This window comes from Marmota marmota, unplaced genomic scaffold (genome assembly GCF_001458135.2).
Source record: "Marmota marmota marmota unplaced genomic scaffold, marMar, whole genome shotgun sequence".
Lineage (NCBI taxonomy): Eukaryota > Metazoa > Chordata > Mammalia > Rodentia > Sciuridae > Marmota > Marmota marmota.
Genome location: NW_026000206.1, coordinates 2,372,165 through 2,399,484, shown reverse-complemented (window position 1 = coordinate 2,399,484; position 27,320 = coordinate 2,372,165). Strand labels below are relative to the sequence as shown.

The following is a 27,320-nucleotide window of genomic DNA, read 5'->3' as shown; positions in this document are numbered from 1 at the left end:
GTAGTGGGGACAGGTCCCTAAGGCAACAAGGAGGCAAAATTGACCATTTCTGATGACAGAATTTGGAGAAGAGGAAGAAGACGGCCTCCCAGGCCCCTTTGTGGAAGGTGAAGAAGAGGAGCAAATATGGAGAGAACCAACCATAGCTGCTATAGGCACACGCCTGCAATCCCAGCTACTAAGGAGGATGAGGCAGGAGTATCACAAGTTCAAAGCCAGCCTAGGCAACTTAGCAGGACCGTGTTTCAAAATTTAAAAATGAGAGGCTGGGGTTGTGGCTCAGTGGTAGAGCTCTTGCCTGGCATATGTGAGGCACTGGGTTCGATCCTCAGCACCACATAAATAAGTGAAATAAAGGTACTGTGTTCACCTATAACTAAAAATTTCTAAATGATGATAATAAAGGCCTGGGGATATAGCTTGATGGCAGAGCAAGCCTGGGTTCAAGCCCCAGTACCACACGCACACACAAAATCAAAACACAGTGACAGTGTGGCCTATTGGAAATACCTTGTATGTCTGAGATGCCTGTCCCACAGGCAGAGATGGGGGGCTGGGAGGAGGCAGGACTGGAGGTGGAAGTGGTGATCATGGCTGGGACACAGGGAAGAGCCTTCAAGGGTACAGCCTGGAGGTGGCCTCTGCCCACCAGCGATGGCAGGCAGGAATCCTAGGGGCTCAGCTGCTTCCGGTGAAGCTGGACACTCCCACCCGCTGCCAGCTCCCCAGGGCACTAACACGCCTGTCATGTTCAGCACCTGGTGTGCGTGGCACATAGTAGGAGCTCAGTCACCCTGAAAGAACAAGGGAGTGACCAAGCACACCGCACTGCCTAGGAGAGCTATGCCACAGGGCTGCAGGAGACCGGGGAGTGCCCAGCACTGACTGCCCGGGCGTGCAGCGGGTGCTCACTAACGTTGGCCTCGCACGTCTCCCCCAGAGCCTGCAACCAAGAGAGGAGCAGGGCCAGGCCTGAGCCCAGGGCTGCCAAGATCCAAGGGGAAAAACTCTGCCAGAAAGGCAAGGGCTGCCTCTCCCAGGCCCCGGAGAGAAGCAGATTTCACCAAAGACAGTCTCAAGCCAGGTGCAGCTGGGAGGCCACGGGGCAGAATGAGGAGCTCCCGTTGGCTCAATCCAGGAACACTTCTGGCAGAGCCGCCCTGGAGGATGGAGGCAGATGCCAGACCTCTTCAGGGAGGAGGCCAGACTCCTTCTGTCTCTGCAGGCTGTTAGAGCTCCTCCTGGCCAGCTGAGGTGACGGTGACAGTGGGGACCACTGCACTGACATCAACCGAACACTGTCTAGGTCCAGGTCGCACTCCCAGCCAACACTACAGCACCATCACGTTGTACCTTCCTGTCATGACTTGGAACGACACCCAGGAAGGAACAGCGTCCCCCAGTGGCAGCTTCTCCTTCTGAGCCTGCCCAGCTACAGAGGCTGGGCCCACAGCAACCCTGCCCCGAGGGACACCAGATCCCTCTGGAGCCCTGGCACTCCTCTTCAAGGCTCCTCTCCTGTCTGGCAGCCCCCAGGAGGCTGGGCCACACCAGTCCCCTGCCCTGCCCTGCCCAGCTCTCTGAGAGGGAGGCTGCCAGCTTCAGCTGTGGCCACCAGACACCAGAGCGGAATCCAGCTCTGCTGGGTCAGGTGGCTGCCACAGGATGACTTTGTGTCCCCTGCGCAGGAGCACAGGGTGGTCCAGCACCTGACATCCCAGCTCCAGGCTGGTGTGGACAAGTCACTTCATCCCTTGGAGCTTTACTTGCCTAATCTAATCTATTAAATGAATATAAGAACAACCCAAGGGTTGTTCTGAGGACCTTCAGGAAGAGACATCTGCATTGATTTTCGAAGGGAAAACACCACTGTATGCCAAACCCACAACAGGTGCTCAACAGAGTGTCAAACATGGGTGCTGTGTCCCGTGAGCAGCCAGAGTCAGTGATCTGCCTTGAGGTCCACTGTGACCACCAGACTGTGGTCAGTTATCACTGGGCCTCCTCAAAGAAGGCTTTTCTGCCACCCCTGCCCTCCCATGAGAATTACACATCTCATTTTTTTCACTACAGCAGAACTTTGTGGCAGATATTGAACACCCAGTGGTCCCTCTGCTCTTATTCCTTGTGGACAGAGTCCACCTCCGATGTGGAGTCAGAGGAAGCTCAACACATAGGGCATGGTTCACACTTATAATCCCAGCTACTAGGGAGGCTGAGGCAGGAGGATCACAAGTTCAAGGTCAGCCTCAGCAACAAAGTGAGACCCTGTCCCAAAGTAAAAAATAAAAAGGACTGGGGATGTGGCTCACGGAGGGGGAGGGGGAGAGGCTTTATGGTCGGCATCCAGGAATGGCAAGTTTTTTATAAAGGAACTTTATCTTTGCAGCATGTACTCTCTGCCAAGACTACACAAGTCTGCCTCACTGTATAGCAAACGCAGTCACAGACAATTCTTAGACAATCAGGTATGGCTGTGTTCCAATAAAGCTTTATTTAAAAACAGAAGGCAGGCCAGATTTTGGCCTGGGGGCCAGAGTTTGCCAATCCCTGGTCTAGAATCTCAAAAGTTCTAGAACTCATCTAAGTCTGTCCCTACTTGTCCACCTGGCCCCAGTGACCCAAAGGGACAGTCCTGATCACAGAGAGGTCTGGAACCAGGTCTCCTGGAAACCCGCCATGCCTGGGCCCCACTTACTTTTGCCCTGAGTTTATCTCCACCTGAGACTTATCTCCACCCTTTCCCCAGAATAAGAGAGTCTTCAGGGAGAAACCCAGGTCAGGCCTGACAGGTGGCCCAAGGCAGATATGTGGTCCCCAGGTGGCCAATTAGGACAGCTCCTGCCCTGGAAGTCCCCTCTCAGGATTCAAACGGTTCCCTGAAAGCAGCTCCACACCCCAACTCCTGTGTCCTGGCGGAGGGGGGAGGGGTGTGGTCCTCACATCCTGGAGCATCCACGGGCTCAGGCCAGACCTCACAGACGGCCCATTTAACATGGCTCTAGTCTCATTTTACAGAGACTAGGAAAGGTCCAGAAAAATGCCCAAATGACAGACCTGGATTGGAACTTGGGTCTACGCAATATTCTCCTGGCACCGCACTCTCCTGCCACCCACACCATGCCGTGCCGTGCCTCTAGGCAGGGTCCGGAGCAACCCACAGGCCGTGCACTCCACACAGAGCAAGGGTTGCTGTTGGGCCCTGGCCCTTCCACAGCTCCTGGCTCCCATGCTCCTGGCTCAGCAAGGCAGAGGTTGTGGGTGAGGGGAAAATGCCCTGCTCCCCGACCCCTGGGGATTAGCAGGTGGTGTCAAGCGTCTGAAAAGACAGTGCTCTTGTCTTTATTAGTCGGTGATAGATTCATCCTACCACCCTCCAACTACAGGTGTCTATTTCAGGTTTAACATGACAATAGAGCATTGTTCCCACCCCTGCCTTGGGTGCCACCCTGCAGAGTCAGCTAAGGAGGGAAGAGGGCAGCACCCACCCACCCCTCCAGGCACTGTCTGCACCTTGGGGCAGAATTTACACTGGAGAGCTTTTAGGCCACCATCCACTCCATGCACACCACCTGCGAATGTTCTGGGCATTGAGGAGGTGGGCACGATGTCTCCTCCCCAGGGAGAGAGCTCTAGAGAGGCACAGTCTCACCCCGAGGAGGCTTATTCGGCCAACACCTTGAACAATGCATTCACAGAGGAACAGAAACTGACCCACCAACACCAAGGTCAACTTGAGAAACAGCCCTGTGGGCAGTATACTAGAGGGATGAGAGGGGACAGCTGGGAAACAGGGGTGGACGAGGAATAACTGTCCCTTGGTACACAAAGTGCTTGTCCCATGCCCTCTGCAGCTCCTCACTGAATGCAAACCTGCACTTGGGGGTTTCCAACGTCCCATGGGAGCTGGGGCCACTCAGGCTGGGAAGAAGCTCAGGGTAAAACACCCCTGGTTCAATCCCCAGTATCAAAACGGGGGGGGGGGGGCAGCACGACCAGAAGAAAGTGTGCAGGGTCAAGGGCCAGGCACCTGGGCTCAGGCTGGACACCCTACAGGACTCCCCAGGCCTTCATTTCCCTGTTGGTTAAATGGGGGTAAAAACACATCCCTCTCTCCAGTTTCACAAGTCACAGCAAGATTCAAAGAAGAGAGGAAGCCAGCCCCACACTCGGCACTTCCTGGACACATAACCTCAGATGACAGTTTAACCTCGGCTTCCCGGGGCTCTGTTCCTTTGCCCACACGGTGCGATCACCCCTGCCCAAGCCTTCCCAGGAGCACCTGAGGCCATGCCATAGGCACCTGGTGCGACCCTGGTCCTGCCTGAGCAAGGGCTCCAAGCCACCCAGGGCAGGTGGCCAAGAGGTGCTTTGTAAGCCACAGTCACCCTGCCTGTCTAGCAAACAGCAACCTTAATAGGTTTTTGTACAACTTCAAAATGTTTCTATTCCCTGAGGGTAAGAACTAGGTTTAAAGTATATTTTTGTTTTCTAGATTTCTCCAAAAGACCCCCAAAATAGCCACCAGCCAAGGCAGCAACCCAAAAACAATGAGCGGATGAGTGGGGAGGCTATCCCCATGAAGCCAAGAAACAGGTGACCGTGAAGGCCCAGGAGGAGGAGGAGGAGGAGGAGGAGGAGGAGGAGGAGGCGGTGGCCTGAGCCAGCAGTTCCTTCCTGGCTCCGGGAAGCAATTCTGTGCCCAGGGCTACCATCAAGCCCACGCACCCAGCTCCAGACCAGACCAATGGTCCCACGGTGGCCAAAGATTGCCTGCACCCTGACAGCTGTTTATCAGTGGGTTCCTGGGTGACCACCCAACCCTGGGTGTGGCTAAAAGGGAGGCACAGATCTCCCTCAACTTCCTGCTGCGTTGGTGACACTTCAGAAGCTCCAAGGAGCCTCCTCTGCCTCCAGTGTCAACTTTCCAAGAGTGCAAGCGATCACTCTACGAGAAGCCTGAAGATCATGGAGAAAATCCTGTCCAGCTCACCCCCAGCACCACCTAGCCTGCAACAGGGACAGCCTCCAGCAAAGCCATCGACAAGCCACTGCTGGGCTATAAGACTCCGGAAAATGGCCACTTGGCCTAAAGACCAGGGACACAGGAAGCTGCTCTCCCATTACTATCACTAGTCAGGCTGCTGTGTGACTACGTTCAAGTCACCAACCCTATCTGGGCCTCGGATCCTATATCCACTGGATGAGAAGTCAGGGTCTGCAAGATGCCAGCAGACCTTTTGCCCCCCACAGCTGGAAGAGGGCCACCAGCAGACAGGGCACTGCCTCCCACCCTGTCCAGAATGCAAAGACACTCAGCACTTCCTGCTGGGAGAGAAAAGTTTGTTACAGCCCCCAGTGCCCAGTGCTAAGTCTCAGAGGAAAAGGTGCTTAGAAATACAGGGTAGTGACAATGATCAAAAAGGCCACAGGTGGGACATGCAGCGAGCTCTGAAGGAGCTGAGCCACAGCCAGGGCCACAGACTCACAGCTCCAGCTCCAAGCAGCCCCCAGACTGAATCACAGCACCAAACTCCCTCAATGTCCCAGTCCCCAGAGCCTTTAAGTAAAAAAAAAAAAAAAAAAACCTTGAAAAATGATAGTTTCTGAAAATAAATGTGCTCCCTTACCATATTTTCTCATGAAGTTAAAAATACAAGTGTTGGAGGAAAAAAAGTTCTGCTGAAGGTCAGAGGAGGGGAAAGCATGTTTTTTGAAATCTCAAAAAATAAACAGACTCAACCCTCATCTGCAGCTCTCTGGGAATGTGACCTGAAGGACTGCTGGGGGTCAGAAAGCCTTGTTTGAAGAAAAGTTCAAGAGCACGCCCGAGGTGGGGACGAGGAGCCGGGACACTGTGTTCCCCTCGGGAGACCAGATCTGGGAGGAGGCAGTGCAGCCAGCCTGCTGTCCCCGCTGAAGGATGACTATGTGCCCCAGGGCAGGCTGTGGGACAAGGTCCAGGTAGGAGGAGCACACCAGGTTGTTGGGATAGTGACACAGTGAGGGGCAGTAGAGATGCCCCTCCAAGCAGGGCCACTACCCTGAACAGTACCCACAGAACAGACAACCACATCCAGTCAGCTCTGGGGAGCAGGAAGCAGGGCTCACAGTTCACCTGTTATTTGTTAGGCTCCGAACCAAGCAGGGAATTCACCACGCAGACAGATGAGGTGTGGCTGGCATGGGCTTGCCATTCCCACATGCAGAGCCCCTCCATGTTTTCCTCCCCCTCTCCCTACTCTGGGAGACATCTGACAACCCTGCTGGGCACTATTGTGTGCCAAGACATCAGAGTCACTGGGGAAGCCATGACCTTGCCCCACAGGGTGCAAAATCCCCTTGGGGGCTCTGCAGGCAGAAAGAGTGTGGACCCCACCCGGCTATCTATATAACATGTGCCACCATTTGATAATTGTATACCTGTGGAGTCCCAGCTTCCAGCTCCTGGGCAAGGTCCGAGGACAAGGGACAAAGGCAAGAGTCATTTCTACTTGGGAGGACCACCCAGTCCAAGAGAGGAGGGACCCAAAGGGCAGGATTAGACGCAAGCTGGAGCATTAGAATCAGACAAGGCTTAACGTGGATCTAAGCCTTGCGGGTCTGCCGGGGCAAATTCCTGCACCTCTCTGAGCCTCCATGTTACCACAGGAGAAGGCCCTGCTGGCCTGGTCACACACAGAGGAACCAGTCAGCACTGCACTGATGGGGTACAGCAGTGACCGCCCTCCCCATGTGCACAGCAGAGTGGGAGCCTGGTGAGGGGGCGCTGCAGGAAGGGGGCTGCCAGAAGAGGTCCGAACACCTCAGAGACGATTTGTCATTCGCACTAAGCCCCAGAGGTAGGAATGCAATTTCCACAGGAAGAAAAATGGAGAAAGGCCCTCCAAGTTCATGGGAAACAGGCAATTTTTCTTGGGGGCTTTCTATGACATTACTTATCCTGAAATGAAAGACTTATGATGGCTTATTAATAATGGATAAACAGATGGAGCTTTCCTTCCTTTCTTAATTCCTACCTTCTATTCTTCCCTCCATAACTATTATTATTTTTCTTTTTAAAAATTTTTAAAATATTTTAGGCCAGGCTCAGTGGCGCACATTTGTAATCGCAGCAGCTCGGGAGACTGAGGCAAGAAGATTGTCAAGTTCAAGTCCAGTCTCAGCAACTTAGTGAGGCCCTAAGCAACTTAGTGAGACCCTATCTCAAAATAAAAAAAAGGCTGGGGGTGTGGCTCAGTGGTAAAACATCTCTGGCTTTCATTTCCAGTACACACAAAAAAATTTTAATTGACAGGTAGTTGTGCATATTTATGGGGTGAGAGGTGCTATTTCAAACCCGTACATACTAAGGATCAGGTCGTTAACTGGCATATCCATCACCTCCAGCAGCCTCCACTTTTCATCCTCTCCACTAGCCCCGTTGAAGCAGGCGATTAATTGTTGTCAACCACGTTATCCAACTGTGCTCTGAGGCGCAGGAGCTAGTCCCCCTCCTCCCACACTGCTGTGCCATCGACCTCTCCATCCCACCAGCCTTCCCAGTCCCTGCTAAACACTGTTCTGCTCTCCACTTCTATGAGGTCAGTTGTTTTATCTTCCACACATGAGTGAGATCACGTGGCATCTGTCTTCCTGAGCCTGACTTATTTCACTTAACCTCTTGTCCTCCGGGCTCACCCACATTGCTGCACACAACAGGACTCCATTCTCTTGATGGCTGAATAATATCACATTGTGTTCAGACCACATTTTCTTTGTCCATCACTTGTGGAGGGAACCTGGGCCGGTTCCACATCCTGGCTATTGTGAATGGTGCTGCCATAAACCCCCGCCCCCGCCACGTTGAAGAATATGAGCTTACTGAGCGCTCACCACCTGCCAGATGCTGCAGAGGGGACCTGACACTGGAGCCTCACAACCACCCAGAGTAAATTTGACCAAGTATCTTCAACTCCATTTAATCAGTGACAGAAGCACTGGTAAGCCCACCCGATGACACACAGAGACCCCCTGAACCCAGGAAAGCCAGTCCCACCGCCTTCCCTCCCACCCTGTCTCCCCATCTTTCCCACCAAAACCTCTCCACCCAGGCAAGGGAATGGACAACCGGCCTCAAGGCGACTACTTCCAAGAGGCGCCTGCGTGGCGGGCTGAAATGACGGAGGCCGGAGGAAGGGAGCCGAGGAATCCCCTAGCTCCCTCATTATTCCTGCCAGCCACTCCCAAGTTCCATGGGTAAATAATCATTTAGGCGCCAGAACAAACTTTTCCCTTCAAATTATATCCAATTGGAAAGTAGAGTCAAGAGACGCTCCCGAACTCCTGAGAGAACTGACCTTACCCTTGGGACTCAAGGAAGAGCAAGGGGAGCCCGGGAGACCTCCAGGCCCCGACACCCCCACACTGCACAGTAAATAGCAGCTCCTGCAGAATCCAATCACAGACTGTGGCAAGATTGTTAGTCCAAGAAACATTCAGAAACTCTTTTTCCCAAACAAGGGGGCAGATGTTCTCTAGAAAGATTTTACTTCAAACGACTTAAAGCACTTTGGGAATTCAATTAATGAAAGATATTATTATGAAGTGAGATGAAATTATGCCAATGAAATATTAAGATTCCCTGAAGCTGGCTGCAGGGCACAGGGGGTTCATTATACTGTCCTCTCTATTTTTGAGTGCATTTGAAATTTTTCATAATGAAAAGTTTTTTAAATCCCTAATAGAACCCCATACCTGAAAGCTACAAGTAAACTTAAAACATTTACAGTGGGTTTAATAAAAAGAATAAGCCCTTGAACCTGGGGATGCTTTGCTCTATAAAGCACTTCCATGTGCAGCACCAAATTTTAGCTCACAAAGGAACTTGGGGTGATTGCCCCCATTTTGCAGATAGGGAAGTGGAGACCCAGCTTTCACAAAGACTTTCTGGAGGAAGCCATGAAGTGAGGACTGGATCTTGGCACAGGGCTCACTGAAGGGACCACCCACCGGTCCAGCCCAGCCCTGGAACTCAGTGGCCCTGCTCCCCACTCTTGTGGGTTTGGCTCTGATCAGATAGGTTCTTTTTTTGTTGTTGTTAAAAAATGATGCCTGTCATCTCTCCTGTCACCATGTCCCTTTTCCTATTTCTGCATCATGGTGCAAGATTTTAGGAAAGGCACCCATAGTCCCCACAGTGTTTGGAGGCCTATTCACCCAGCACCCACCTCAATGATGGACCTTCAGGCCTGGGGCTTGCTGGGTCAGGGCAACTCCTCAATCAAAAAGGTTTCCAGCAGCATAAGTCCAGGCCTCCCGGGACCCTTTCCCTGTCCCAAACCCAAGCTCCCCTCTGCAGAAACCTGGCCTGGGCAGGGGCTGGCCACCTTGCCTCATCTCTGCCCCCAACCCAAGAAGGGCTAGCAGGGAGCCTGGCCTACCAAGTTTCCTGCTCACCCTTGCCCTACACTTTGCCTTGGGACCACTCCAGGAAATGTTTAAGGCGACCATTTTTTAACCTCTTTCAATCACAACCCATTTGAGGAAACACTAGCTCCTTACAGCCCACCCCAATCTGAGATTTCTGGTCTCCCCTAGTACTGGCTGCCTCCATGTTCTCATGATGGATGGGTCTGATGACTTCACTCCCAACACGGGTGCTAAGATGTCCTTTCTTTGTATACTCAAAACCTGTTATGTCTGAAAACTCATAACCTTTTCCGAGGAACACATCGTACCTGTTCCATGCTCAGGGAGTTCTGCAACAGCCTTTGGCCAAAAGAAACAGAGCTCAAAGCCAGTTCCCCAGGCAGGCACCTCGCTCTGCCCCCATGGCCCAGGGGCTGGGGCTCCGGAGCCACGCTGTGCACAGCCCTGCAGGCCCTGCCTTGGATTTCCAAGACGGTCCCCACCGAACATCTGCATATCGGAACATCCCTTTGCCACCACAGTTCCCTTTCAGCTGGCATGCACCCGTGCGGAGCGTCCTCGGGTGTTACCGCAGGCTGTCCTGCAAAGATGCTTCCTGTATCTCTGTGGTCCCCTTTACCACTTCCTCATGCTCCCCTCAGCTACAAACGGCCAATAATGCCCACAGTGGTCCTTGTGCCAAGGCCACTGGGTAGCTATGGAGCACCTGAATGCAGTCAATGTGAGCTCAGACATGCTGAGTTAATATACACCCTGGAGGGACTGGGGTCTAGCTCAGTGGGAGAGCAGGTGCTTGGCATGTGTGAGACCCCTGGTCCATCCCCAGCACCAAAAATTAAAATGAAACCACTAGATTTTGAATGCTCAGCATAAAAGAAGAATGCAAAGTATCTCACTAATAATTTCTATATTGATGATGCGTTAAAATGATAATCATTTGCACATGTTGGATTAAATAAAATCATTATTAAAATAATTTCAGTTGTTTCCCCCTTTTTGTTTTTTTAATGCGGCTACTAGAATTTTTTCAGTTTCACGGGGCGTTCCCACTTCACTTCGGACAGTGCTGTTCTCCATCGCCTCTGACATACAGTACGGGGTCCAAACCTCAGCTCCATTACTAGTTGGTGGACACTGGGCAGTTTTCTTTACCCACCTGTACTCCAGCTGCCTTACAGACTCACCTGCCAAAGTCAGGGGGGGGAGCCAGAGAAATCACACAGATTGGCAGAGTTGCTGCAGTTCCTGCACTCGGGGAAGCTGGCCGCTGTTCTGCATCCTGATCTCCTTGGGACATACCAGGTTCCATCTAAGCCCCGAGATCACTAAGACAAAAAGGCAACATTCCTCTGCCAGAGGCGTCCCCATCACAGGCCTTGAAGAACCAGGTTCAGGTCTTGGCTTTACTGCTACCTGCGCGACCTTGAACAAATCACACTTTGGGGAGCAGGGCTCATGGCCTGGCCTGAGGAGTGACCCTTGATGACTCGGAGCCCCTCAGCACAGTTAGATCTCAGAAGGCTGGCCTCTGAGCCACCTCTACCCATGATAATCCCCCCACCCCAGTAATTGTACCAATTTCACCTAAGGCACCCCCAGCAGTGCCCAAGGAGCCCAGGGATGAGGCATTCCTGAAACCTGGCAGCTCAAAGCCCCAGCAACTCCCCAACCTCCCCCTGCCCTGCCCCCATGTCTTCATTTCCCAGCCTGGGAGAAAGGCTTGCAGGGCCTGGAGGGATGTGGGGTGAGGTGGAGGGGCTGGGAATGGGAATAGAAGAGAACATGGACTCAATCTCACAGAAGCGTCAAGGGCAAATACTCCGCATCATCTCCAGATGTGACCACACTGGACTGCAGGGACAGGGACACTTGCGTCTCATCACAGATCCACCCTGCCCAGAGCACACTAGGAATTAGTACTCTTTAAACATCCTGTCATTACCTGTGACTAGAATGATCATATTGCTATGCAGCTATTATTTTAAAAAGCTTCATGTTGAAAACACTGGCCAGTTTAAAATGCCATAATATTTATTGCCTTCCTGTGGCATTTTAAATTTCTTAATGAACTGGGAGCCTCAAAACAGAAACAAAAACTTGGAAGCAGGCCAGACTTCTTACCAACTTTGAGAGGCCCCAAAATATACCCCAGCTTTGCAGAAGGACCAATCCCTAGGAGGCACAGGGACTAGCCAAGCCTGAAGGGGGACCAGACCAGGTCAGCAGCCTGGTGGGATGGGCTGTGAGGGGAGGTGGGTATGTAAGTTATGGGGACAACGGCACCAGGCCATTGAGGTGTCTCCCAGGGAGCAACACCTAAGCTGCACCCCTGGAGCTCAGGGGGAGTCAGGAGAAAGTTCCAGGCCTAGGAAACAAGATGTACAAGTCAAGACAGAGAAGAGCCATTCAGGAAACTAAAGGTGTTTGGGGTCTCCAGTGTGACAGGAGAGGACCTGCTGGAGAATCGGTGGTTTGGAGAGCCTGCTCAGATTTGAGCTGGGGAGGATGGTAAGCGGTGCTGTGTGAGCAGGCAGGTCACAGGGGCAAAGCAGAGGGGTGACACCAGAAAGGAAGTAAGAGACAGGGACCAAGCCAGAGGTGACACTTAGCAGGAGGGTCACCAGTGTGGCCAAGAGGGAGTGGATTGAAGGGAGGGGCCCTGGTTTCCCACTTGAGTGACAGGCCACTCCAAGGAGACCGCCCCTTAGAAACATGAGGCTCTGTATCTACCCAAACTGGCCCCGAGCTCCGAGAGCAGCTGTCTGCTTCTCTGCCATCAGTTCACAGTAGGGGCGTTCGGCCAGGCTTCTCAGCCACCTCGGGATCGGATGACCTGATGGCCTGGATCAGGGATGGCAGCGCTCAAGGGCACACTTCCAAATGGGCAGGGGCCCAAGAGGGAGGCAGCCAGCCACCACCCCGGGAATCCAAGGCAGCCTGCCAATGTTGGAGGCTCAGCCGCTGACACCAGAGTCCGAAGCAAGCCAGATCCCTCCTGTGACGAAGATGCCACGGCGCGGGAGGCCGATGGCAGAACAGTCGCCTGATATGGGCAGCAGAGTCACAGGTATCCACACACAAGCCTTGAGCACAGCCAGGCACAGTATGGCCACAGTGAACGCTCCACCTGGCCTCTGGCACTTGACACCTACCAGGAGCTGAAGGGCAGAGGAGAGGAACAGAGAGCCCAAAGCAGAGACCATCAACCTAGGCAGTTAGTAAACTAGGATTGGGGGTCACTAGACCAAGAACAAGCCTGCCTTGGGGGAAGCAGCAGGGAGCGACCTTCCACACGAGTCAGTGAAGGTTGGGTTGGCACTGAGTCCCTGGAAGGGGGTCAAGGAGTGTCCCAGGTGAGAGGGACAACCTGGCCCAAGAATGAGGCAGCACATGTGGTGAATCTCTCTGGACTGGCAGAGCCTTGTGCTGGGGCAAGAGGCCTCCAGGGGGCTTTACCTGCAGGCAGTGGGAAGCTGCTGCCCCCAAAGCATTTTGGGAGGAAAACAGTTCGGCAGCACCTGAAAACAGAGGCACAATCAGGAACCCCTGCGACTCACAAGGCTGAGGAAGGATAATCATGAATTTGAGGCCGTCCTGGGAATTTAGCAAGACCCTATCTCAAAATAAAAAATAAAAAAGGCGGAGGTGGGGGTGCTCAGTGGTAGAGCATCCCTGGGTTTAATCCCCAGTCCTGCCTACCCCCAAAAAGTTAAACACAGTATTACCATCTCATCTAGCAATTTCACTTTGAAGTTTATACCCAAGAGAACTGAAATCAGGGATTTGAAGACTTATACACCATTAATATTTTCATCCTTCCTGAAGCCCCTAAAAATAACGGAAATAAATAAATAAATAAAACTTCTATCAACCCACAAATTCAGAAGGAACTGGAAAGCAGGGGACAGCAGACCAGAGCTAGCAGATCCAATTCTGAACAGGCAGCAGGACAGAGGTTGGGCATCGGCTTGGCGGACAGAGAAGGCCATGCTCACACTCCCACAGGCAGCAAGACCAACAAGAAATCCTGAGTAGGAGGGGCAGGGACGAGTGTGCAGGCCCTCAGCCTTGGAGGATGGACCGTGGTGATGTTCATCACACGCCTGCTAACACTCAGAGCATGCTGGGGATAATTCACTACTGAATATAATGTGTCCCTGCACCAATTTTTAAGTCTTTTATCTCCTGATTACAGTTGTTCTCACCAACAGGGAAAATTCTCTGGAATCAAAGGTTCAAGGCCTCCACCACTCAAGGCACACAGCAGGGACTTCCCCTTGCCTACCGGGGAAGCCAGTCTGCCAACCTCTGCATTCAGGGCTTTTTTTATCTCAAACTAGCCCAACATCTAGGCACCCAGCACAACACTGTAGGCACTCAGTTGTAGGGTTCCAGACACAGGACTCCAAGGATCAAAAAAGCCAATGCATAAATACCAAGAGTGGGATAGCTGGTCACCCGGTGGCTCTCTTCCTAGTCATTTGCAGAATCTCCATAATGATTTCCACAGTGGTTGTACTCATGTGCAGTTCTATCAACAGTGGGTAAGTGTTCCTTTCTCCCCACATCCTCTCCAGCATTTATTATTATTTATTTTTTTAAATATTTTTTTAGTTGTCGATAGACTTTTATTTTCACTTATTTGTATGTGGTGCTGAGAATCAAACCCAGTGCCTCACGCATGCTAGGCAAACGCGCTACCACTGAGCCACAACCCCAATCCCCTATTATTTATATTTTTGACGACTGCCATTCTAACTGCGGTAAGATGAAATCTCAGTGTCGTTCTGATTTGCATTTCCTTAATTGCTAAGGATTCTCAATGTTTTTTCACATATTCATTGGCCATTCGTGTTTCTTCTTTTGAGAAATGTCTGTTTAGTTCATTGGCTCATTTATTGAGTTATCTGGTTTTTGGTATTGAGTTTTGGGGGGGTTCTTTATATATTCTGGATATTAATCTTCTGTCAGAAGGTTAGTTGGCAAAGATTTTCTGCTATTCTGTAGGTTTTTTCTTCATGCTCCTGTTTCCTTTGCTGTACGGAAGTTTTTTAATTTGATGCCACCCTACTCGCTGGTTCTCGGTTCTATTTCTTGCATTTTAGAGGTCTTATTAAAGAAGTCAGTTCCTGCACCTATATGTTGGCGTGTTGCCCCTACATGTTCTTCTATCAGTGGTACAGTGTCTAGTCTAATTCCTAGGCCTTTCATTCCCTTTGAGTTGACTTTTATGCAGGGTGATAGACAGGGGTCTAATTTCACTTATTCTTCAACAAATGGGTATCCAGTTTTCCCAGCACCATTTATTTTTAAAAGGCTGTCTTTTCTTCACTGTTGTCAAAAATGAGATGACTCATCTTTGTTTTCTGGTACCTTTGTCAAAGATAAGATGACTGTACCCATGTGGGTTTGTCTCTGTGCCTTCCATTCTATTCCATTTGTCTTCATGTCTGTTTTTATGCCAGTACCAGGCTGTTTCTATTACTGTAATTTGAGGTTGAGGAATATGAGACCTCCAGTACCCCTGAACCCCAACCTTTTCCCCGCAGCAGTGAGGATTGAAGTGAGGGCCTTACACATACTAGGTGGGTAATCACTATATCACTGAGCTACATCCCCAACCCCTCTACCCTTGTTCCTATTGCTCAGGATTGCTTTGGCTATTCTGGGTCTTTTATTTTCCATATGAATTTTAGGACTATTTTTCTAGTTCTATGAAGAATATCATTGGAATTTTGATGGGGATTGCATTGAATCTTTAAATCACCTGAGTCTGCCTATTTATGAACATGGAGGCATTTCCATCTTCTAATGTCTTCTTCAACTTCTTCAGTGTTCTATAATTTTCATCTACAGGTCTTTCACCTCCTTGGTTAGATTTATTTCCAGGTATTTCTTTTGTTTTTGAGGCTATTATAAATGTAGTTGTTTTCCCGATTTCTTTTTCATGGGGTTCCTTATTGCGAAGCTATTGATTTGGGCATGTTGTTCATGTATTCTGCTACTTTGCTGTAGCTATTTATCCAAAAGAACTGAAATCAGCAGACTACACAAACATTCCAATGTTTACAGTAGCAGAATTCATAAGAGCCAATTTACAGAACCAGCCTAGGTGTCCATCAACTGATGAATGGGTAAAGAAAATATGATCTAGATACTCAATGGAGTTCTACACAATCATAAAGAAGAATAAAATTATGTCATTTGTGGGTAAATGGATGTCCTAGAGAACATCATGGCAAGTTAAATAAGCCAGACTCAGAAAGTCAAGGGTCAAATGATTTCCTTCATATACAGAAGCTACGGGGCGGGGGGGGGGGAGGGGGGAGGCTTAAAAATAATGGAGGAGGGATGTGGCTTGATGGTAGAGTGCTTGCCTAGCATGCACAAGGCCCTGGGTTCAATCTGCAGCATCACAAAAAGGGGGAGGGGGGTCATGAAATAAAAGGGGAATCAGTAGACGAGAGGTAGTGGATCAAGGGGAAGGGAAGGAGAGGGAAAGGGGAAGAGTTAGAGTATAAAAATCAACCAAGTTTGCTACATTCATATATGAATAAAGTAATAAATTCCACTCTAATGTATCATTATAATGCAATAATAAAAATATATACATATATATCTAAATACGAGGGCTCCATGCCCCCTTCACCACTACCACAAGGTCACAACTTCAGCCACAGAACAAGGACTTCACACCTTCCCATGGATGCTCTATTTTTTACACACTTCCCTGCTGCTTCATTGCCCTCAGAAAGTGGAGCAGATTCCTTCATCGAGGGCACTGGCCAAAATACCAGGCAGTCATTGGCATGTACGTCAGCACCAGCACCCGGCCCTCCATCTCTCCCTGCAGGGCTGGAGCTGGCCTTAGCCACAGAGAGCCAGGGCTGCAGGCTACCACTGCTCACTCCTCAAGGACCAAGCATATCTGGAAGGGTGCATCATGGATGGGGATGGAAAGTCCTTGCTTTTATCACAAATTCATCAGAATCACCCTTCCACTCTGGTATCCCAGAGCCCGCCCCCTCCTGGGTCTTCTTTCACCAGAAGATTGCTTCCTCCCACCCCCTCTCCTCCAGGATGCTGGGCTCCACCAGGAACAGAGCTACCCAGTTCACCGCTCTGTCGTGAGCCTGTAGCTCAGCTTGGCACCTGTTACGGACTAAACTGTGTCCCCCAAATCATATGCTGAAGTCCTAACTCCCAGGGCCTTGGAATGTGACTGTATTTTGAGACAGGATCTTTAAAGAGGAGCCATGCCAGGTTGAGGTCATTAGCCCAATTCCAACATGACTGGTATCTTTATAAGAAGAGGGGATAAGGACACACATGACAACATGAATGAATGTACAGAGGAGGGACAAAGTAAGGACACGGCAAGAGGAGGACATGTGCAACCAACAGAGAGAGACTCTGAGCAGCCCAACCCTGTTGGGACCTTGACCTTGGACTGTAGGAAAAATAAAGTTCTGCTAGTCACGCTGCCCAGTCTGTGGCACTTTGTTATATCCTCACTAGCAAATGAACACAGCATCCAAGGAAGGGGATGAAAGGATGGAGGACTGGGGAGAGGGAGGAAGGGAGGTGCTCAGACCACCCCTAAGACCTCATTCAACTGACAGGCCAGAGCTCATCTCCATCCTACCAGAGGCTTCTACCCATCCCTGCTAACTGTTGCTGATGCAGAGTGGCTTCAGGAAAACCAAAAACATTTCATGATTTTACTTCTAAAAATGCATCCTTGATAGCTGGGCACAGTGGTGCACACCTGTAATCCCAGCAGCTCAGGAGGCTGAGGCAGGAGGATCACGAGTTCAAAGCCAGCCTCAGTAACTCAGCAAGGCACTGAGCAACTCATTGAGATCCTGTGTCTAGATAAAACATTTCATATAGGCTGGGGATGTGGCTCAGTGCTTAAGTTCCCCTGGGTTCAATCCCTGGTACAAAACAAAAGCATCCTTTATAGAAGCCCAGCATGTCCCATCTCTGGGGTATGAAACTCTGATCTGGCAAATGAAGGTGACAGGACACAGAGAATACCTTCAAACCCCAACCAGGGGCATTCTCAAAACTTACTGCAGAATTAGGCAGCTGTGGATGGACACTCAACCCCAGTTGATTCTTTAGTGTCACCCAGAAGCCAGTCCCCAGACTGCCAAGCCCTCCCTGTCCTCCCTGACTGAATTCCAAAAGCTAAGTGCTGTGCTCACCAGAGCTTGGGCTCAGCTCTCCCCGTCCCCTAATGCTGCATTTCCATGTCAATGAGCAGTTTTTGAAAGCCTTCCAAGGCACCCACCTAATTTCCTGGCATCTCATTGAGGTCACCAGCCAGAAACAAGCAGCAGCCAAGAGCCTGGCATGGTGTGACTTAAAAACCACTGCAGGGAAAAAACTGCCTTGGAGATTTCGGACCGGACCCCAGATCCAAAGGCCATCGTCTATTTAGGAATGAAGGGCTCACCTCATGAATTCTTCCCTGTACCAAGTCTCCCCCACGGTAAAGTTCAAATGCAGAGAACACGGACATGAAAGAAGGGTCATCTCAGGAGTGGAAATACCAGGCCACTCGGCTCAGAGTCTGCCCCAATGTGAAGAAACAGTTCCTGCCCAGGTGGCCCTGGACCCATTTCTAACAGGTCAGGTGCAGGTCACAGCTGCTCCATGGCATGGAGAAGACAAACCAAGGATGCCGACCAATGGTGTCCCCTTGTCATTTTGCTCTGGGTACTTGTCCTGGTTATAACCTCAGCCACAGTCGGCTACCTAGCTTTCTAAGACAGTCTCACTCATAACAGTGGGAAGAAGTGCCACCGACTGAGCCAGACAGGCCAGTGTGACAGGAACTTTGCTCCCAGATACACATTCCCTCATTTCCTTCCCCTAATCCAGGGAAATAGGGACCATAATTAGCCCATTGTACAGATGAGGAAACAAAGGACTTTTGGAAGCAAGCGTGTGGCCAAACCAGAATTCAAATCCCAGGTCCTTAACTATTTTGCAATATCGCCCTAAGAAATTTTAAACCAAAGGATCTTTGCTTTTTCCCAGCAACTTCCGGTAGAGACCAGGAGATTTGCTGTGGGCCACCCCTGAGAGCCAACAGAGGCTGGAACCCTCGGGGGCTGACAGTACTCAGGCTGCAGACTGAGCCTCAGAGTCTACCCAGAGGGCCCATCAGCGAAGGGGACAGAGAAGCCCCAGCTGACTTCCTCAATAGGTAAACATGTACCCCTCGCCTCAGGTGCAGGGGGACACACCCAAGGGACACACCCAGCCTAAGTCTCAGGAGGCTTGACAGTGGCACCAAACGAGACAAAGGCCAAGCTACAGCCTCACAAAGATGAGTCTCCATGTTTCTGACACCCCGGACACCTTTACAATGCCAGGTGACAGGCAGAATTAATGGGCTGATCTCCGCTGAAGGAAGCCCAGGTAAGTGGCCTACAGAAGGCAGGGGGAAGCAAACATCTGGGTCCCTCTCGGCACAGCAGCCCCCTCTGAGCACTGTGCACATAGTTTTCAGATTGTCAGGGTCAGACATCTCAGAGATAAGTGCAGTTTGTGTTTCTGTGCCACAGGGGAGACGGTGGCCTTCCGTGTCATCTGGCAGGTCAGTGTTATAATCCGGGTATTGGCCAGTGCCCAGATCCCCATCCTTGGTGGCACGGCTGGCTTGGAACCAGTCTCCAATTAGTTGCCAATGGCTCATCAAGCTTTACTTCAAACCAAAAGCCTCGGGGTTCACTCACAAACCCAGATCTACCTAGCTGAGGAAAAAGAAGGAACGCCGCCTGAAAACCTCAACAAAAAATGGGGATGACACCATTAAAGTCCCTAGATATACAATTCAGCCACTTTCCAACCATCCAAGGAATCCCCAAAGCAAGGCTGAAAAGTAGGTGGCAAAGTGTGGGGAAATAAGTCCCATCCCCTGAGGCCTGAGGGTGCCAATGTCTGGCCCCCAGGGAGGCTTGAGGAAGCCTGAGGCTGGCACCCTGCCCCAAATGTCCATCACACACAGAGTGATCACAGATGGATTTACTTAAAATCCTTTTTAGAAGGTCACATGGAGTCTGCATGCTCTCCAGTCCCCACCTCTGTTATGCATAACCTGCTGACCCAGGCAGGTCCCATGAGGGAGCTCCATATGGAAGGGAGCCATTTTTAAAACCTCTTTATGCCACCAGTGTCAACCACAGGCCCCAAAATGACCAGCCTCAGAACAGGTGCCAGCGGACACAGTTCAAATCGCCTCCAGTGCTCTTAGAGAGCCAAGTCCCCTCGGGAAAGCCACATTCTGTCTACTCCAACCTGGGGAATCTCCTCTCCCACGGGGCCTCTCAAAGGAAAAGCCACTCCCTGTCTAGCTTTGTTCACATTCGGGGGTGTAGGATATGTACATGGCATCAAAGGGGGGTGTTCTCTTTGGTTCTGTAGAAGAATCTTTGCAAGCTGGGAGAGGCTTTAAAAGCCATCAGAAGGGATGCTGAGTCCCTGCCAAGGTGCTACCCAGCTTCTGCATGATGCTCTCACGTGACAGGAATCGTGCTCTTCGGCCAGCTCAGACCCCTCCTGGAGGGCCATGCCTCCCTGGCTCTCCAGGGACCGCAAATGACATATACATCCTGAATATCAGATGGGGTTAGGCGAGGGGAAGTTAAAGACTGTAATCATCTCCTCTGACCTGCCCTCCAGATGCTGCAGTATCCTGACATCCCCCTAGAGGGCCGGGCAACACCCCTTCCTGTGAGCACTTCACAACACCTGTGCCGTTAAAGCTCACAGCCACCCTGTAAGGAGGGACATCATGCACTGTTTCACACTGAGAAATGCTCTCAGTAGCCCATCCAAGCTCATGCAGCCAGGAGGGGCAGGTACCAAGGTGCAAACCTAGGTCTGTCCCATTTGGCATTGACGCCCTTGGCTACATCCTGTTCAGCTGGAATAGGTCCTCTATGAAGCAGAAGTTAAGAACATTCTGAATCATTTTTTTTCTTTCTTTCTTTCTTTTTTTGCAGTGTGGGTACTGAGCACTACACCCCTGAGATACATCCTCAGGGTCTTACTGAATTGCTGAGGCTGGCCTTGAACTTGCAATCTTCCTGCCTCAGCCTCCCAATTGCTGAGATTACAGGCGGGCACTACTACACCCGGCACTCATAATCATTTGATGAATGGAGAGAACCTGCTACAACCAGAAAGACTGCATCCAACTTCAAGGACAGACACCCAAACTCTAATCCAGGTCAAGTGACTCTGTAGGAAAACCCTTCCCAGAAGGACCAGAGACTGTGGAGAGTCCACAAAACAGAGACCAACAGGCAAGTGACAAGAGCAGGCTCTGTGCCCAATGATTTCCAAGTCACAACTCCCTTAGCCACCCAACAACCTACCAGGTTGGTTCTGTTTTGACAGAGGAGAGGATTAACATCCTAAGTGGGCAACAGCTACAAAAGGTGTTGGAGCTCAGACTAAAGCCCTGAGAGCCGAGCCCAGAGCCCACCTGCTGCACCTCGTCATAATCTAGCACTCGAACATCTGCTTCTCCCCCTCCATCACCGCAGCTGGCTAGGAAGCCTCCACACAGGCCCAGCTCTGATGGCATGAGTCATTTACAAGCTCTGGACCGTCCAAGGTCTTCAAGTTCAAGGAGCTGGTGACTCAGTGCAGTCTCTCCGTCCAGGGCTCCGGATTTCTCTTTGTCAAGTATACAGATCTGTATATGCTAAGGTCTGTTTACTAGAGCAAAACAAAGAAGCCAATGAAGGCAAACAAAATCGGTAGGAAACACATTGTTTGAGCCAGTCTCTGGGCAGCAGACAATAGAAGGGAAAAGACCGCAGAGAACTCTGCAGAGCGAAATTGCCTTGGAGTCTCAAACCTGCAGACCTATTGTGTTGGCAGCTGGAGGGGATGAAAGAGCCTCCAGAGAGGCCATGCAAGTGTCCAAGGGGGCCACGGTCGTCCAGGGCATCTCTGAATGACCAACACCCTTTTCGGTTGGAGGATGTGGCTACACAGTAAGCAGGGCGGGGTTTCCTGCAAACACCCCGTCCCTTGCCCTCCGCCTCCCCAGGTCCTCTGTGCTATCTGACAGTGTGGCTCACGGAAGTGCCTGTCTGCTATTCAGTAACTTCTAGGCGGGTCCTGTTATTATTATTAAGAAAGATAAGATTACGACTAATAATAACACTCCTGACATTTGAATGCCTTGCACCCTATCACTCAGCCTTCTCTCTGAGGTAGGGTAGAGTTCAAATTCCACATTGTGTTCCTCCAGAGGCCCAGCATACCAATTCACTCAAAGACAGATGAAATTTCCAGAACTTTCTTAAGTGTTTGATTTACAGTGCCATGCACTCTGCAGTTTGAGCTGCCGAAGGGAAAATGCCTATCGTTTTACCTACAAAAGCCACACTTACCTCTCAACCCCTCCCAAGAAACTGCTGAAAATCTCCCTAGAGACTGCCCCAGACTAATTTTCGAATTCACCCAGCCTTGAGGGTCCTCAGCAAAGAAGGCTGTGGGTGGCACAGATGGGGCCGCACCCAGCAGGTGTGGCCACACCCAGGGGGGCAGGAGAACAACACGAAGGTACACCAGTACTTCACAGCATACTGGGGAGGAAAGGAAGGAAGGAGCGGGGCTGTGAGGAGGAACAACTGGGCTGGGAGTGGTCTGCAAAGGGGCCAAGCTACACAGGAGGCGCGAGAAGGCCTGAGAAGGTCACATGTGTGCCAACCTCTGAAGGTCAATGAGGAATCAGATGGGTGGAGGACACCGGAGAGGAGCAGGGAGTTCCAGGCACATTCAAGGGACTCAAAGGAGACCAAAGGGAGCAAACAAAACAGAGCAGGTTGGCGCCGACGCAGCTGGCAGAGCAAGCAGGGGCAAGGTGGGCAAGGCCCCTCCAACGTCCACATCCCGGGCCTGGGGCCGGTGTTCCAAGGAGGAGGCATGAGAGCAGAATCGCAGTCAGTTCTGCTGCCCCTCCAGAACTGAGGCGTGAAATGCCCTCTGAACAAGGCCTGGCCGGGGGAGGAAGCCTCCAGAACCGCAGCCCTGCCTGCTCCTCATTACTGGGCCGAACATAGGAACTGCAGGAATCCTCGGGCACCTTTTAAGGGGCTACGGGATGTGCTCATGAAATCCCTTCCGGACACCCACCTGTGCCCATTCTTCCTGCTGGTGGGAAGCGGCCATGACTACTGTCCATTGTTCTGGCAGCAAGTCACTCTGACCGTGGGAGACACGGGCAGAGAGAACACACCAGGTCACCAAACTTCCTGGGAAAATTCCCTCTTTGTTTAGAAATGATGCGAGTTGTTTCTATGTTTCAATTAGAGAACAAACAAAGTTGCCCGGGAGAGTCTGGAGTGAGGTAGGAGAGTTACAATCAGCCACTGGCCAAGACCCCCAATTCTACCCTGAGGACACTGTCCACATTAGAGGGCAGCCTCAAAGCCCAGGGGGAGTGGGGGGAGGGGAGTAGCCCCTGGGTTATCCACTCCCAAATCACCCCAGAGTGATGCTGGTGGATGAATCCTCCCTTCAGGCCTGAGCCTGGGGACAGGGACAGGATGGCCTTCATAGGGACTAGAGAGACAATACAACCCTATTTATCACTATGTCCCTCCTCAGTGTCCTGAGATGACAAGATGATGATGTTGATGACTACCTCTGACAACTACTATTACAACAATGCTCCTTAGCATTTATTACCCGCCACATGTTCATGATTTAAATCTCAACAACCCTACTATTATCTCCATTTTATAGACAAAACACAGAGGCTCAGAGAAATTAGATAAACTGCTGCGATCCCATCCTGACTGACATACACCACAGGAGCCAGGATTCCAGCCAGGCAGCCCAGCCTTCTCACCACCAACTCACACCCCGCCTCGTGCAGTGAAGGTGGCAAAGCAGGGGACTGGTGTCAACATGGCCATCCTCGGCCTCGGCACCAGAAACTGCCAAGAGGCTAAATCAGTTCACCTCACAGAGAAAAACAGTGTCTCCCAAAACCAGAAAAACATGGGTTTATTTTTAAATAATCAAATTATGTATATTCAATTTAACACAAAGTTTGTTCCAAAGTTGACTTCGTCAGTTCTATTCAATCTTCTCATCTGCTGCCTCAGAAGCAGGTGAGAGAGAAACAACAAGAAGGGGGATTTCTCCACTTAGCAGCCCATCTAGGGTGTAGGCGGGCCAATGCCCAGGACAGAGTTGGTGCCAGTTGTATCTGTTCTTCTTTGATCCCTAGGGACATACCCACAGGTCCCAAACCACAGCGGGTCCCACAGAGGAGGATGCTCACTGGGGATTAGCACCGAGAGGGCACCCAACTCTTCTCCCACATGACTGCAGAACTTGATCAGCTTCAGCTCCCCCAGGAGACCTGTTTCCTGTGAGGCAGCACCTTGAATTTCCACTGAGCTGGGCAGGACATTACGGAGGACGGCAGTCAGTCTCCCCTGTCCCAAATACCACTGTGTGGAGGCCGGGTGGGGACCACCGTTTCTCCACAGCTCCCATACTGTGAGAGGAATCTGATCTATTCCATGGAGGAGAACTCAGGTCCACAAGCAGCGATTGGACCTCCTTGCTTTGGAACCAAGACTGGACCTGTGCTTTTTGTCTTTCCCTGTCACCGTCCCCACTCCCTTAGTCCAGCCCTTTGTTACCTGTGGGGAGGGCTGCCCAACTCAGCATGCAATCCCTTCCCTGGCCATGGCAAAGAGCCAGGGGGTCCAATGTCCAGCTGACCCAGCACTTATGGCCCCAGCACCCACAACGAAAGCTGATAGAAGAGAGCACCTGCACCAATTATAGATAACTAGACACGTCCCCACTCACCCCAAAAGGCCAAATCCACACCTAGTGGAAAAGTGGTAAGAAGGGTCCCCTGGGGCTGGGGACGGGGCACACTCCTGTAATCCAGTGACTCACAGGAGGACTGCAACTCGGCAAGGCCCTAAGCAACTCAGTGAGATCCTGTCTCAAAATAATAAATAAAAGGGGCTGGGGGTGTGGCTCAGTGGTAAAGTGCCCCTGGGTTCAATCCCCAGTGCCAAAAAAAGCCCTCTCCTTGCCTCTCCACCAGCGGGGCAAAGCAAGTCATGAAGGCTTCCTTGGCTCCATGTAGAGTCAACCTTCCCTGCTTCCTGCCCCAGCTGCAAGGGCTAGATATTGCGCTCTCTCTGGCTTTACTAAACTTCCTAACCCTTAAAAACATAAAAGTTATGAAAGGGAAGGAAAAGCTTATTAGAGGGCGGCTGAGTGTTTGGGAAGGGCTCTCCTTGGCAAAAACACAACCAGCATTGTTTCTAACAGTAGGTTAAGAAAAAAGACTGTGCGGGCCTGCAGCATCCCCCAGTAAACCTCCCTGGACACTGGGCACAACCACCACACCTCGACCTCCCAGGAGAAGCTAGGGAATCCTCTGCCTCAGCTCAGGGCTGGGGACCTCAGAGACACTCTTTCCTGGGCCTAGAGAAGGAATCAAGGCAGCTCAACTCATGGACCAGGACCTGGTGCTCTAGATTAGGATCTGCAGGGCCTGGGCTTTCTGGAACGTTCCAGAATGCCTGGAAATATGTACACATCTCCGAGAGGAGGCACTCCTTGCTTCTAACACAGCAGGACCGGGGCACTCTGGGGAAGGTTGAGAACCCAGCTGCATCAGTCACTAGTGCTGCTGTAACAAGTACCACAGACGGGGAAATTAAACCACAGGAAGTTACTGCTGACGGTTCTGAAGGCTGCAAGTCCAAGACTAGCCATGTTTCCTGTGATGGGGAAAAGGGTGAGCAGGGGCAAAAGAGAAAGAGGCCAACACTCAGAAGCAGAGCGAGGAGCTTTGCAGACAGGTAGGCAGGAAACAAAGAGAGACAAACACCAGATGACATCACTTGAGCCCCACCCAGGACCAAACCCCTCAGACACAGGAGCCAGTGGGCTCCCTGGAGTTGTTGGTTTGTTGGTTTGTTTACATAAACCAGTTGGAGTTGGGCTTCTGTCACTTAATCACAGTCATTTGCAGGACTTTGGAAGAATCAGGCTGCAAAATAACAAGAGAAACAAGTTGCAAATGCCCATGGGGAATCCTCTAGGTGGAAGGCACAGAGATGGTTTGGGTAACAAATACAGAACCTGGTGGGGCCTGCTGTGAGGTCTCTCCAACTTGCCTCCCGCCTGCCATCTGGGTGCTCTCTCACAGCCTCCTTAAGGACAAGGAAAGACCCACAGTAATGAGCCCACGCGGTTTCAATACTTGGAAGATAAGAGAAAAAGAACCAAAGAAAGGAAAAGCTAATAACATGACTGAAAAGAGACTTAATTAGACTTTTACAGTAGAAAAGTAGAAGAATTGCTTATCCTGGTTTCCCAAGTTGATGGGCCTACGGAACGGTAGGGATTCTGGCAGATGCCAAGAGATGACTCCCTGTCCAGTGCTCCTCAAAGCTCCATCCCATTACAATGACTCCAAAATAATTTTCACCAGGTGTCTCTGGGTCATTTCCTGAAGCCAAAACAAAGCAATAGTCAAATGAAAGTTGAAGACATTGGCATAAATCCTTCGGGCTGGAGAGAATCTAACTTGGCTCTGACCTGAGAGACCAGTGTAGGCGGCCATCAGGGACACCAGGGTGCTTCCAAACTCCAAGAGATAACTTCAGCCCTGCTTTCAGGTGGGCCCAGTCAGCCGCCAAGCAACGTGCGCAGGGAAAGTGAGAACTCACACGCACACAGCTGGCAGCAGGCGCACATGGGGTCAGTTTTAACTGAAGTTGCCCACACTGACAACATTTCTAAGTTTTAAGCAGACGATAAAAAGAAAAATTTCAAAGATTCAGAATCACAAAGACTCTGAATCAGCTATTAATTGGCTTTGTGAAAAAAAACTGATCTAAAGAAAGGGCTACATCACATTATATGCTGGAGAGAGACACTGAGGCCACTCCTGGGCCCATGTTCAATGACTATGCTGTCCACTATAGTAGCCACTAGCCTCACACGGATTTAAATCATAGTTCATCAAAATGAAACTAAATTACAGCTTCAGTTCCTTGCTAGCACTAGCCACACTCCAAGCGCTCAGCAGCTACCCTAACAACCAGTGCAGAAGTAGAACATTCCATCAGAGCAGGAGGTTCTAGTGGACAGAGCTGCTCTCAGCTCTCTGACCCACCTCCCCAGTCAGAGATGGTGGCCCAGGGCAGGCCACCTGACCCAAGGGCAGCTGCCAGATGGCCAGGTTGGCTGCAGATGGCCTGAGGACTCTGTTCAATAGAAAAGCAGTGACTGACTCACCCACTGACTTCCCTCTTGGGGAACTCTGCAGTCAGCTGGGAGTGGGACCGTAAAGAGGAGACACACGTAAGCAGAAATTATGAAGCAGAGAAAGAAGCCACAGGTGGACAGGGTCATGTTGGAGGAGGGAGTGTGCTGAGCAGAACTGTCCGGGATCTGAGAGGGCTCTCCTCTGCCTCACCTGGGCCAGATTTCCCAACGCTTGTCACCTGGAAGTCTGCTGCCAAAGCCAGGTCTCCCTGCACACGGGGCAGGCTGAGAGTGCCAGGGAAATCAACCAGAGCCCACGGCAGATGGTTGATGGGGTTGTTTACAGAAACCCAAGTCCCTGGCCCCTTGGTTGGGAGAGGACTTGGAAGTACATTGTTCCTCAGTTCCCAGGGGGCGAGAGCACCAGTTACCAAAATGGTGAGTTTGTTGGTGGCACCACCTTTACTGGTATCCTTCCTTTTCCTGTCACTTCCCTCTCTTGCTGGAACTTCCTGGGACCCCCACCTACCTTAATACACTACTTACACACAAATCATTGGAGTCCATTTTGGGGAAACTCAAACTAAACCAGGTGCAATAGGCAGAGCGTTTTTTTCTTG

General features: G+C 51.0%; 1 protein-coding gene and 1 long non-coding RNA gene across 3 annotated transcripts in view; both read right to left on the bottom strand.

Moving 5' to 3' along the window:
• The window catches only part of Grk5 (G protein-coupled receptor kinase 5), a 189,747-nt gene that overhangs the window by 125,170 nt on the left and 37,257 nt on the right, over positions 1 to 27,320 (bottom strand). The window lies entirely within an intron of this gene.
• On the bottom strand, positions 376 to 10,578 carry LOC125612718. Its single transcript, XR_007343190.1, has 3 exons — positions 10,568 to 10,578; positions 2,413 to 2,418; positions 376 to 613 (listed from the first exon to the last, which is right to left on the bottom strand). It is a non-coding gene; the product is annotated as an uncharacterized LOC125612718 (long non-coding RNA).